Genomic DNA, 13,957 nt, shown 5'->3' on the forward strand with positions numbered 1-13,957 from the left:
TATTCTATTTCTCTTTATTTGCATATTTTTTAAACACAAATATAGATGTTTTACGATTATTTATATTGTTGATGACATTATTTGACGAATTCTTCGAGAACTTCGCAAGGAAATCCAGACATAAATGATATTTAAAATGTTTATAGCAGTTCTGAAGTAAAGAAAAGCGATATGAATTTGAAATGATGGATCATTTCAATGACTTTATTATTTCCATTTTAGACATAACACAGGGAAACTTTATAATTTTTAAATCTCTTTGATTTAAAAATTGATTGATGGTTCGTTTACATTTAAGAGCACCTATGTGACTAAAGTCACCTAGTTCTTACATAAGCATGAGAAAAACAATAGACAACGTTAGATCAGAAGGACGGTTTCGTGTTTCAAGGGGCTAGACCGAGAGGTCAGAGTATGCGAGTCGAAAAGTGAGTGTGTTGCGAGAGTCAGAGTTGATCGAGACATCGAGGAGTAGAGTTGAGAGAATTGATCGAATTGTCAGTGTTGTAGAGTTGTTAGAGTTGCTAGTGAGAGAGAGAAAGAGAGAGTGTGTTAGATTCGTTGTGACGAGAGTTACCAAATAACTGTAAAGTTGTTTGAGATAGATACGAGTATCGCATTTAATTTCAGTTAAACAAACATCGTTTTCTGTCCAATTAACGCCTGTATATTCAATTCAATATTAATAAATTGTAAGTAATCGGGGAAAAATTTATATCTTTAATTTCTACGATACTACAGTATCTTTCTACATTTATTTTTCATTTTGCATATCTGTATGTTGCCTTAATTGCTGTCTACATATTATTTTAGTTGCATTTTTCTTTTGGATCGGAAATGACTAACCTGTGTTTCATCAATAATTTATCTTCCTTCTCTTGGTGCATTTCTAAATGAATTTTTTACTCCAAGAGTCAACATCACTTTTTTTCAACCTCTTTTTTAGTTGACAAGAGTACAAAGCTATATATAGGCCAAAACATGTATGTATTTTTCGATAAAAGATAAATCTTTATTCAAAATCTACGAGACTGCACGCAGATATTTCAAATTACAGCGAATATTATCACGAATACTTCGCGTTAAACATCTTACATCTTTTAACATTTTCAGAGACGCGTAAACATCCGCAAGCTATTTATCACTTTATCCATTGCATATTGTAGCGGCACATGAGTCATAGGACGATGCGAATCGAGAGTAACTCATGTTGTTGATTTGCCTCGGGGCATTGATACCGTCTCGATGTACGAAACTTGATAATAAACAAACTCCGGACAAAACAATATCGCCGCTATGCGCAACCGTCAACCGAAGTCGAATTTAAACTCGTTAGAAGGAGATCGTTAAAAGAGTACTGCCGATAGTTTTAAATACATTTGACTACACCAAATATTAACTTGTCTCATCACTATATACACCAACACGTTTAATCAACCTCCACATAACCGAGAAGTGATTTCAAATTTGACCCACGTTTCCATCTACTTCGCTTTCTTCTTTATTTTTGAAGAAATGCACTTTCACTATTTATCAGCTAAGCGAACTCGAAACAAATGAAAATTCCCAACCACCACGTAGATCAAAGCCTATCAGTCTTTTTCGAACCTGTAGGTTACAACGAGATTCTCATCTCGACCCGAAGCTCATAGTTAGAGTTCGAACTGGGCTATAAAGTAGCACGACCACAAGCAGCACGAACAGTCCGTAAAAATAGAGAACAGGATCAAGCGGTGCATCGGTATCGCTTATACGTACAATATTTCGTAGCACGTACGTCACGAGCGCGAGCTCGAACTCGCGGACCCGTTCGTTACGTAACAGCTACAGTCTGATAATAAATGTAAAATACAGGCGGGCTGAGTTACGAGGCGTTGTGCAGGGCCCGCAAAACGCCAGCCGAACTTTGAGCTTGTTCAACGAAGCGCTTCACGCGAGAAACATCGAGACGACTGGAAATAACGTATAGGCGAACCACAGCATGTAACCGTAACATGATCGATATAGTATATCGATGTCGATAAGGGAAACACGGCTTAGTTACTTATTTAAACGCCAATTTCCAAGCGCGCAAAGATCACATTTCAGAATGGCAGAATTTGAAGACCACGAGAAGAACGTAATTTGATCTTCACCTAACCAAACGTACGACACGGGACATTCCAACTTACGCGTCAAGTAACGTCCAAAATGCGACAAAATGAACTTGTTATGTTCCCTTGTGATCTTCGAATTCTATTCTCCTTGAGTGGATATTAAGAAACAATCGATGCTCGAGGAACTAACGAGCCGCGTTCGTTTCGTCGAATTTATTAAATTACCAATTACGACAAGTTGAAATTATTGTTTAACGCATTTATACAACGTCAAAGATAAATTGTGCAAAATACAAAACGTGTGAGCCGAAGAGGAAACCTGGAACTGTCGGTGCAGGCGATGACCATAAAATAGGTGTCGAGACGGTGCAGAGATAATCGGCTGGAAAGCCAACCAGCTGGGACCGAGCTATATGCTGGCAGCTCCGCCTCCTCGTGGCCGCCGCTGGTAACGACGCGACGCGATGCATGCATCGTTCTCCGGGCGGGGGGCGCTAGAGGGTAGACGAGAATGAAAACGAACACCTAGATGCGAAGCCAGTATGAATTTTTACTCGAGGTATGGCGCGGTCGATCAAAAGGTCGGGCTCTGAAACGCACACATTACTTGTAAGTCCAAGTGAGTTAATTGTGAAGAAATTTTTTGTGAAGAAATTTTTTGTGAAGAAATTGATTTAAAGAAACAAAGCATTACGATAATTGCAGTAACCCCTAATAAATAATCCCTGATTCTCTCGTTTCCGTATGAGCGAGTTAGAAAAGGCGATTTATGAGGAAAACGCTGACCATGCTTTTGTTACTCCTGCATTGTTCCTGCTGACCGTTAAGGCAGGCAGTCAGATTCGTAATAAGACTAAAACGTATCTGCGATCCTTTTAATTAACGACACCGCCTTCTTCTTCTCTCGCGCGATTCCCTTAACCTCTTAACCTATGATTTACGTTCGAGAATTTTGGGCCGAAAACGTAGACATGCTATTATATATTATATTTGGCTCGATCATCGTATTACGGGCTATGCTTGTAACATTTACGTTTGGTCCGATTATATACTACGGGCTATGCCCGCAATATTTACGTTTGTCCCGATCCCGTTGTAGGTTAAGGGATTAATTAACTCACGTGCCCACTTTTCGAGAGGCCGAGTTAATTGCACGCAATAAAACTCGAAAATATGCGAACTAGCGAATTTATTTACGTCGCGTGTCGTTGTCACGATCATCAGCCTTTTAGGAAACAAACCTCTGACAGAGTTATTACGCTGTTTCACAGCTCTTACAATATGAGAAATTAATTAATAATAATAATTAATTAATTAATTAATTAATTAATTAATTAACCTCCCTATTCTTCATTACCTTTTTCATGTTTACGTGTTTAAAATTTCTACATCATCGTAAGAAATATTTCGAATATTCGGGGCTCAAATGAAATTTCCACGGATTATCCCGCGAAGATATGTATGTCGGGTTTACATTGGAATTAGGGTTAGGGGCGTGAAACGAATCTTCGTTTGGATTACACGTGTCGTTATGCAATAGAGAAGACATCGACTAGTGCAAATACGATTATCATAGAACTGGAAAAGTCTTTTTTTTTTTTTGTTATTTAAAATTTCACATTCACAATTTGTCCAGTAGGACATTTGGTAAAATATTATAGCGGCGTGCTAATATAACATGTGGGTGACTACCCCCAGCGGGGTACCATCTTCGTGTTTGTTAAGATATATCCTTTGTGAGATCTGCTGGGTGTTTCCTTTTTAATCTTCTTTCTATGGTTGTGTTGAACGTTTCCGCTGCCAGCCGATTCAGGTGCGTTGCTATTCTTTCTCTGTACCTTCTTGCGAATCTGCTAATTTCTTCCTTGACCGTTGGTATTCCAAGGTCTTTCCGTATGTCCTCGTTTCTAACGTACCATGGGGCGTTTACAATTGATCTAAGAATTTTAGCTTGGATTGTCTCTATTTTGCTTATATGGCTCATTGCTGCTGTTCCCCAAAGTGGTAGTCCAAATTGGTTTAATGATCGTTTTGTATATTTTTAGTTTATTTTCTATGCTTAGTTTGGATTTTCAACTTGTTAACCAATACATTTGTCTCCTTGGTAATTGTATTTTGTCTATTATAGATTTAATATGCTGTTTCCATGTGAATCGTGTATCTAAGTGGAGTCCTAGGTATTTGACTTGCCTTGTTTGTATTATGTGCGTGCCGTTCAGTGTAATGTTTGGTGGTATCTGTTTTCGCAGTATGAATGTAATGTGGTTGCATTTATCGGGGTTTGCTTTAATTTGTTTAACTTGAAGCCACTTTTCTATGTTTGTAATATGTTCTTGTAGTAATGTGACTGCTGTTGCAGGGTTAATGTGCCTGACTAGTACAGCTGTGTCGTCCGCAAATGTCAGTATTTTGCTATTAGTAGTTGTTGGCATGTTGGCCGTGTATAGTGTGTATAGAATTGGTCCTAAGACGCTTCTTTGCGGAACCCCTGCCTTGATGTCTTTAACTTCAGAGTATGTGTCTTTAATTTTAACTAGGAAGGTTCTGCTGCGTAAGTAAGATTTAATTAATGGTATATCTGCTCCGGGAATTGTTTTCTGATTGATTGAAGTAGACTTTCGTGGTTTATTTTGTCAAATGCTTTCTCGATGTCCATAAAGAAGGTTGTGCAGTATTGTTTGTTTTCTACTGTTAGAATTATTTCATTTGTAAGTCTGTGCATTTGCTCTATCGTAGAGTGTTTGTTTCTGAATCCAAATTGGTGATCTGGTATTAATAAGCGTGTCTATTATCTGGGCCTCGACAAATATTGGTGGTGGTTTTGTAGTGTTCGTTGATTTAGTTGTGTTTTTGGTTGCTGGGTCGTCGTCTATTTCTTCCGTAAGTGAACTGAAGGAGTTTCTTAGTGGTAATTCTTGCAGCCATCGCTGCTTTTCCGTATCTAGATTACCTGTTATTTTTCTTTTTTTGTTATAGCTGGCCACCTTCCATCTTTCGTCCTGTTGAGTTGTTTCTTTGTTGGTTTCCATGTCAACTTCAATTGTGGCTGAGCAGTCATGTCCTTGATTTGTTTGTTGACTTGTTTTTGATGTGTCTGTTGTTTTGTATATGTAGTACGATTTTCTTTGTTTATAATTTTTATTGGTGTAATTTTTTTCATGGTAGGTTTGCTAGTCTTCTTAATAGAAGACACGGGTTTCCACCATTTGGCTATAGGCGTAGCCGTTCTTAACTTTCTCTTCCCCACTTGCCGCACTTTTCTGAAGCACTACTTTGCACGTCCAGTTAGCTCGGCTACTCGGGCAGTATTGTAATTACCATTAGGTGTTTAATGTTTTCCAGCCCAACTTATGATTCAAATGCAGTACAAGATATTTAACCGAAGTCGTTTGTTGGATTTTCTGATTTAACAATTTAACCTTAGAAGATTATTTCTTCTTAAAAATGAAGGCAATGTGCAAACAGTTGTTTGAGTTTAATTGGATTTTGTTATCTCTCTGTTAAGGAAATTCGAGGATTTGGGAATACAAATTATTGACTATATTTCCCATACAACAGTTATACACCTATATTCCTCTCTAAGAACGTCTTGCACGCACGCTGGTTGCCAACCGACTAGCCTGGATTCTTCTAACATCTGGCAACAGTCTTTTGTCTCCACTGAGTCCTTGACGCCCTCTAACCCTTAGACACACACTCTCATGTACAGTGTAAATGTATCACTTCCCTAACACGCCTCCTTACATTTATACTGTACACTTAATTTTATTTACATACTTGTCGAATTAACAAAATATTTGACATTTATCGCTTTCTTTACATTTCTCTTATTTTACATTCATCCATGACCTAAACCTTTCAAATTTCTCTCTACACAGTGCCTTCGTAAAAATATCCGCAGTGTTTTCTTCTGTACTTACTTTTATTATGTTTATCTTATTTTCCTTTATGTACCCGTGAACGTAGTGGTAATGAACTTCGATGTGTTTAGAATTTTTTGTAAAAGTTCCGTATTTTGCTATACTCATTACTCCAGAGTTATCCTCATAGATTTTTACAGGGTTATCGTCTACATTTACATCGAAGATTTTCATTAGTTCTCTGATAGTCATTACTTCGCTCACCGCTTCCGATAGAGCTACATACTCTGCATACGTCGAGGCTTTTGTCACACACCTTTGTTTTTTAGACTTCCATCCAATTACATTTCCATACAATCTAATTACATACCCAGAAGTCGATTTCCTATCTATATGATCTCCTGCCCAATCAGCGTCCACATAACAATCTATCGTTTCGCATTTTTCATTTCTTTTATAATGTAGCCCTAAATCTCTAGTCCGGTACAAATATTTCAATATTCGCAAGGCATATTTAAAATGTGTCTCGTTACAACAATCTTGAAATCTACTCAGATAATTCACACTATAACTTATATCGGGTCTGGTATTTACACTAATATACAGCAATGCGCCAATTAAATTCTTGTATCCAATGTCCTCTCTATTTATCTCAGCTTTTTCAATTTTTAAGTTGGTCTCCATAGGTGTACAGTACAATTTGCTGTTATGTAATTTATATTTGTTTGCTAATGATTCTATGTATTTCTTTTGGCTTAATCTCATTTCATTTTTTAAATAATCATACTCTATATTTATTCCAAGATATTCTTTTACTTCACCTAAATCTTTCATTTCAAATTTATCAGTTAATAATTTTTTTTTACACTTTGTATCTTCCCTTTGTTTTTACTACAAATCAACAAATCGTCTACGTATATTAACAAATAAACAACATTTTCTCCCTCTCCATAAGTATATAGGCACAGCTCTATATTGTTCTTTTTAAAACCTAATCTCGTCACATACTTATCAAAACACTCATACCAGTCCCTCGGACTTTCCTTTAACCCATAAAGCGCTTTCGATAATTTACAAACTCTATTCGTTCCGTCCGCATATCCCTTTGGTTGATTTACATATACCTCCGAGGTTACTTCACCATTTAAAAAGGCAGCTTCTACATCCATTTGCTCAATTATTAATCCATTTTGACAACAATATGATAGCAATATCTTAAAGGTCTGATTACTCGCCACTGGAGAATATATGTCATCGGCTACGTTTCTTTGTTGAAATCCCCTTACCACTAATCTAGCCTTATACCTGTCCTCTGATTTTTTCGTGTAAACCCATTTTACATCTAATACTTCTTTGCCTTTTACCCTTTCTACCAATTTCCAAGTTTTATTCTTATAGAGACATTCTATTTCCTTATCCATAGCCTGTTTCCAAACTTCATTATTTTCGCAACAAATCGCCTCCTCAAATGTACGAGGGATATCTACTTTACAATAATTTGCATGAATCTCGCAAATATTTTCCTTTTCTGGATACCTTACTGGAGTTTTCTTAATACGTGTAGATCTCCTAGGAGTGTTTGAGCTTTCAATACTACTATTATTTTCATCTTTCCTACCTTCTAACTCTTCCTTATCCATACCAACCAATGAATAGTTATCTTCGCTATCATTTCTATCTGCCTCTGATGAATTTTCCTCAAAACCGATACATTTAGTGTCTGTCTCTATGACCTCTACATGTCTAGATATTGTTATTTTCCCACCTAATAAGACTCTGTATCCTACTTCACTATATCCTAATAGAATTCCCATATCTGCCTTCTTGTCCCATTTGGAAACTCTTTTTCGTTCTGGCCTTCTTACAAAAACTTTACTTCCATATAGATGTAGATTTTTAACACTTGGTTTTCTCCCGAAGAATATTTCAAAAGGTGTCTTTCTTTCTATAGTATTCGCTAATATTCGATTTTTCAAGTATGCCGCTGTACAAACTATTTCCGGCCAGTACCTTTTATGTACTTTCGCTTCCGCTAACAAGCAACGCGCCATGTCCATCACTGTTCTATTATACCTTTCCGCTGTCCCGTTTAATTTATGTACGTATGTTGGGCAATTATTTATTCTTATACCTTTATCCCTAGCAAATTTATAAATTCGATTATTTAAATATTCTTTACCATTATCGCATCTTAATATTTTTAACCTCTTGCCCGTTAAATTTTCGGCTTCATTTACGAACTGTACGAAAGAATCAAAGACCTCATCTTTTGATTTTATACAATAGATCCTAGCTATTTTACTATAATCATCGATAAATGAAATGAAATATTTTTCTCCATTGAATCCGGTGGTCTTAAAGGGACCACATACGTCCGTATGAATAATTTCCATTATTTCCCTAGCCTTAGTTCGATTATTTTTGAAAGGTAAGTTATGCATTTTGCTTTCTATACACACCCTACATTTCAAAAATTCCTTTTCAAATTCATTCGGTATGCCAGTCACTAGCTGCTCTTTACCCAAAATCTCTAAATATTTAAAATTTACGTGTCCTAGCATCCTATGCCATCTTTCCTTTTTACTCATACCACTACGTTCGGCGCTGTTTACTAAGTGCTTCTTCCCTTTCAATATACTTTTTATTCTATATGTCCCATTTTCTTTGAACGCTACAGCTGTAAGTTTATTATCCTCATCTATTATTTTCGCAATATTTCCTTTGGAAATAACCGTATTCTTATTGTCTGTTAGTTTACCTAAACTAATCAAATTTGCGGACATTTCTTTCGCGTAAAATACTTTCCTCATATTTATTTCATTTTGTTTTCCGAATGCTTCAAAATAACTTATAACATTCCCAACTTTTGTCGCTTTTATCGGTCTATTATCGCCTAAATATATATTTACCGGTTCTTTTAGGTCGATAGATTTATCGAAATAATTTATATTATTAATTATGTGATCGGTACAACCGCTATCTAATAGCCACAATATTTCGTTCTTCCTTATTTCATTCGTCTCACTGCTGTTTGCTGCGTGCGCCGTTGCTATCCATATGCCTGCTCTTGAGTTTCCATGCTCGCCCGTGCCGGTTGTTGATTGACGATGAAAGTTTCCACGTCCTCTGCTCGTATTGCCTTTGTTCCCTCTTCCTCTGTTTCGACCACGTGTTGGCCCATGCCAATAGCCGTTACTGCTTCCCGCTTGGACGCCATTTTGACACTCTCTCGCAAAGTGTCCTAATCTACCACATCTGAAGCATCCTTCCTTTTTTGCAGAAAAGGCGTTGGTTTGCCTTTCTCCTCGATTGGATTTATTTTTCTTCTCTGCTATCTCTATTTTATTTTTCACATACGCTACCGTTTGATTCTCTTCTTTCAATGCGTCTATTATGTCCGCTATGTAGCTGTATTCTTCGGGTAACGTATTCAGCATGTAATTCAGCTTTTCCCTCTCACTTACTTGTGCGCCCGCACTTTTTAATTCATTGATTAATTTTTCGAAATCGTTAAAGAATGATGCTGAATCACTGTAGTTCTCCAGTCTTATGTTTTCCAATCTCCTTCTGCATACGATCTGCAGTGCCGTCGACTCTTTCAAGTACATTTCATCGAACCTTTTTATTATATCATACGCCGTTTTTCCTTCCCTAACATACTCCAATTGTCTGTTCGATATTGCACTATAAATTATATTAATCGCCTTCAAATCCTTTTTGTCCCAGTCTTCATCGTCTCTTTCGTTCTTCATTCTAGTTGTAACAACCTCGCATTCCTTATATTTGAGAAACATCGTGATTCTTTGCTTCCACATTCCATAATCCTCACCATCGAATATAGGTATCATGATTTCCGATCTCTCCATTTTAATTGATTCTTCTTTTTTTTCTTTTCTTACTCAAGCGTTCCTACGTGCTCGAAATATTTTTTTTTTTTTTCTGAAAGCTTTTTTTTCTTTACTGAAAACTCACTCGCAAGATCGTAACCACGCACTAAATATCTTGCAAAACTAGTAACCACGCTCTGCTACCATGTTAAGGAAATTCGAGGATTTGGGAATACAAATTATTGGCTATATTTCCATACAACAGTTATACATCTATATTCCTCTCTAAGAACGTCTTGCACGCACGCTGGTTGCCAACCGACTCTACACTTCGGTGTCTCGATTAACTCTGACTCTCGCAACACACACACTTTTCGACTCGCACACTCTGACCTTTCGGTCGTCCCACCTTGAAACCGTCCTTCTGATCTAACGTTGTCTATTGTTTTTCTTCTAACATCTGACAACAGTCTTTTGTCTCCACTGAGTCCTTGACGCCCTCTAACCCTTACACACACACTCTCATGTACAGTGTAAATGTATCACTTCCCTAACAAAAATGAAATGTAACAATGTATTAAATCTAGTCGGAAAATAAATGGCAGAGTCAGAAATATCGGCAAGTCGAATGACGAATTACTTCGTTTGCTGTTATGAGTGGATAGGAGGCTACTTAGGGCGAATACTGGCATTGTCGTGTTGTCGTCCCTTGATACGGCCATCATGCTTTCCTCGGAATTTGTTGCGCCATGCTGATCCCATTTTTTCCTAATCATTAGTCGGTTGAAAGAATATTCTTTATCCCATCTACTCCACCAATACTTTTTATACGGACAAAACTCGCCTCAATTGCTATCAGTTTAGTGGATAATTCTTCGTATGCGAGTGACGTGTTCCCTACCATCAAAATCCCGAACAACGCTTATTTAAGTACTTACGAGATAAGTTAGTGGGAAAGTTATTTGGAAGGATATTTCACAGGATATAATTTTTGAGATATGTGTAATTTTGTGTGTTACACACAAATTAGCCGCGTAATAGTGACACATATATGTGAGTATGAGTGTGTGTGGGAGAATGTGCGTGCGCAGCGTCTCGTAGAACAAAAGAACGGAGAAAATGATGGTGAGACAAAAAGAGTACTGAGACACGTTCAGTGTGTATCTACGAATATCTTGTAAATCACATATTAAATAAATATGAAACTATTTTAATATCATTTCTACGTGTAATGCGAGTGTTGCTATACGTTTATTTCGGCGACTAAGATCCACAATTCTCAACAATAATAAGACTATTAAACTGTTATAAAAGTAATATAGAAACATGGTTTATTTAAAAATTATTTTCAATGTAATGTTTTGTCCATGATGAAGTATTTACTTCTAGAAAAAATCTATATCTTTTTCTTTTGTATACTCGTGACCTGGACACCGCTGTTACGGTGAAAATAGAACTTAGTGAAGCAAAAAAGTTAACGAAAAGGAGAGGTCCATATTATTGTGTCCTTGAATATAAATGTTGTTTTTGGGTCACAAGGTCTAGAAACAAAAGAGCTATAAGTAGACCTTTATTGCTGTTTCTTGTAACTTTCAGCTAGAGTTACACACCAAGGTTAATTTTTTGGTAATGTCCTTTGCTGTCAATGTATCAACCTGCTCCCTATTATATTTTATTATACTGTATCACTGCTAGAGTGAGGATCTGGATCAGCATATACTATACCTCTACTTCAGCTTACTTCAATATATATTTCTATTATAAATTTATCCATGCGTTCCTCTATCAGATAACTTCAACAGTCCAGAAGCACTTTTTCGGATGACAATATTATGATATCTACGTTAAATAGAAGATTTCATTACATAAGCAGTCAGCCTTAATAATTTCATAACTAATAATTCTCTAAATTTTTTGATGTTTGTATTCTTCTTTGTCGTAGTCTTATAAACTGTTAAAGCGTTTTTCTGTAATTCCCAAAAGAAGCTGAATGCCAAGTTTCCGTTTGAGTGCTTTTCTGATTGTAGTGGCATAAGAAACCACTTAATTCGAATAATCTATACTACACTTTATTGTATGCAAGAACAGCTAGTGGTTTCAATTTTCCAGATGATTATTGGCTCGTAAAAGCAGCACGAATGTTACAAAAGCAGCATAATGTAAATTAATATATACATTAAATTATAAAAAAAAGCAATAATTTGTTTGGATAATACCTCTCCTGTTTTTTAAATAAATAAGTGCATAGTGTACCTCACAGATTCATAGAAGAAATAAAAAATAAGGGAACATCCACTAAATATTAAATAAAAGGATAACAAAATTAACATTGAATTTATATTGTTTCACAGCCAAAAACACAATTTTAAGAGAAAATTTAATTTTTTCCAGAAAGAAGACAATTTTTGTTTGTTCTATCTTCAGATTTGTTTTATATTATAATATAAAATTATACAAACGATCCTTTCAACTTTTGTTTTAGTATCATAAAAAATTTGAATATAGGGTTGAGTTTATAATTATTCGCAGCAGTATATATGGTAACTAATAGAAGTGTAAAAAGGTGTATAAAAGTGAGAAAAATATAACTAGCAGAAGAGTTTGAAAACGTGTCAACAAGTATCTATGTATCAGAGTTATTTTGTTATGAAAGATATGGGCACACGATAACTCACTTATTATTAGCTTTACTTATGTTTTGAAATATTAATTTATACTTAAATAAAAAAAATATGCAAAAATATGCAGAAATATGCAGAAATATGCAGAAATATGCGAAACTTGATCTACATTATGTACGCTTTGAATATATTTTATATATGTTTTATATCCTTAAATACATAAAAAATTTACCAAATTAATTTTTATGTACATTTTGTGATAGACAAAAATTATACTATCACTACTGCACTAAAATAATATGTCGGAGGTGAAAGGAAAACCGGAGCCTTCCTTTTGCAATTTTGAGGAAGCCTTCTAATGCTTTAGCCTAGATTTTATCATAACTGTAATTAAGCAATTGTCATTTGTAATTGTTTGATATTTGTGAAAGCGAAAGTGGGTTCGAGGTGACAACTGGTCGCCGAACGTAGCCACGGTCACGGGATAAACGTTTTACCTGACGAAGGTGTGGATCGGTTGTATTGTTCTCCCTAGAAATCACATAGAATTGTACCTTAGAGATGTCGATATAATGGGACACACGTTGTATTAGGAATCAATCTCCAGACAAAAACTGCCTAGTAACGGCGTTTGGATCTTTCTCGATGTTTCCAAAGAGTATACAACAAACTTTTGACAGAAACTGCCTAGCAACGACGATTGGAACCTTCTCGATGCCTCCAGCGAGCATATAACAAACAAATGCAGTCGTATAGCGAAAAAGATTTTCATCAGATATTCATTCGTGTGATCGCCTTGGAAAGTGATACATCGAGCAATTTACCGAGTGTCTCAGCAATCGTATTTTTGTGTTTAAAATTATTCTACGCATAGTAAAGAGTTATCCCATTGACCGTGGATTCGTTTGAACCCCGGAACATTGTTAATAGCGTTAATTAAATTCATTATTCGTAAAACCTATCAATCGTTAATCTCATTATTCGTTAAATTTATTATTCGTAAGACATATTATTCGTTCCTCTTATTGTTCGTTAAACTTATTATTCTTTAATCTAATTATTAGTTAAACTTATCGTTTGTTAATCTTATCATTTATTAAACTCATTATTCATAATATTTTGTAAAATCTTGTTTATTCGCGTAAATATATTCTCTGTTTCGTAAAACAATGGCTAATTCAAACGAAGAATCGTTACGCGCCTTAAATCCTAATGATAACCCGATATCAGAAGTGGGATCAAGCCCATGTGTCACCTTGGAACAACTCATGAAAATCATGGACCGGATAACTCAGCCGAGGGAGCAAAGACCGAGTACGGAACCTAAGGATGTAACGTTACCACGTTTTGACCCTGAAGGCACGGGCGCTGATCCATCCGCGTGGTGCTCATATACAGATGTGATTTTGAAAGACTACCCGATACAAGATAGTGCGTTACTTTCCGCTCTAAATCGCGCCCTAAAGGGGTCTGCTGCGCATTGGCTTTCACAAATAGTGCGCGGTGGAAAGCTTTCCTGGCCAACGTTTAAGGAACAATTCCTTTCGCGTTTT

General features: G+C 36.1%; 1 long non-coding RNA gene across 1 annotated transcript; it reads left to right on the forward strand.

The window, feature by feature from the left end:
- The first annotated feature begins 359 nt into the window (after positions 1 to 359).
- On the forward strand, positions 360 to 1,798 carry LOC143304171 (uncharacterized). The gene is made up of 3 exons (XR_013060876.1): positions 360 to 692; positions 814 to 983; positions 1,114 to 1,798. It is a non-coding gene; the product is annotated as an uncharacterized LOC143304171 (long non-coding RNA).
- Positions 1,799 to 13,957: the final 12,159 nt, after the last annotated feature.

This window comes from Bombus vancouverensis, unplaced genomic scaffold (genome assembly GCF_051014615.1).
Source record: "Bombus vancouverensis nearcticus unplaced genomic scaffold, iyBomVanc1_principal scaffold0025, whole genome shotgun sequence".
NCBI classification, from domain to species: Eukaryota; Metazoa; Arthropoda; class Insecta; order Hymenoptera; family Apidae; genus Bombus; species Bombus vancouverensis.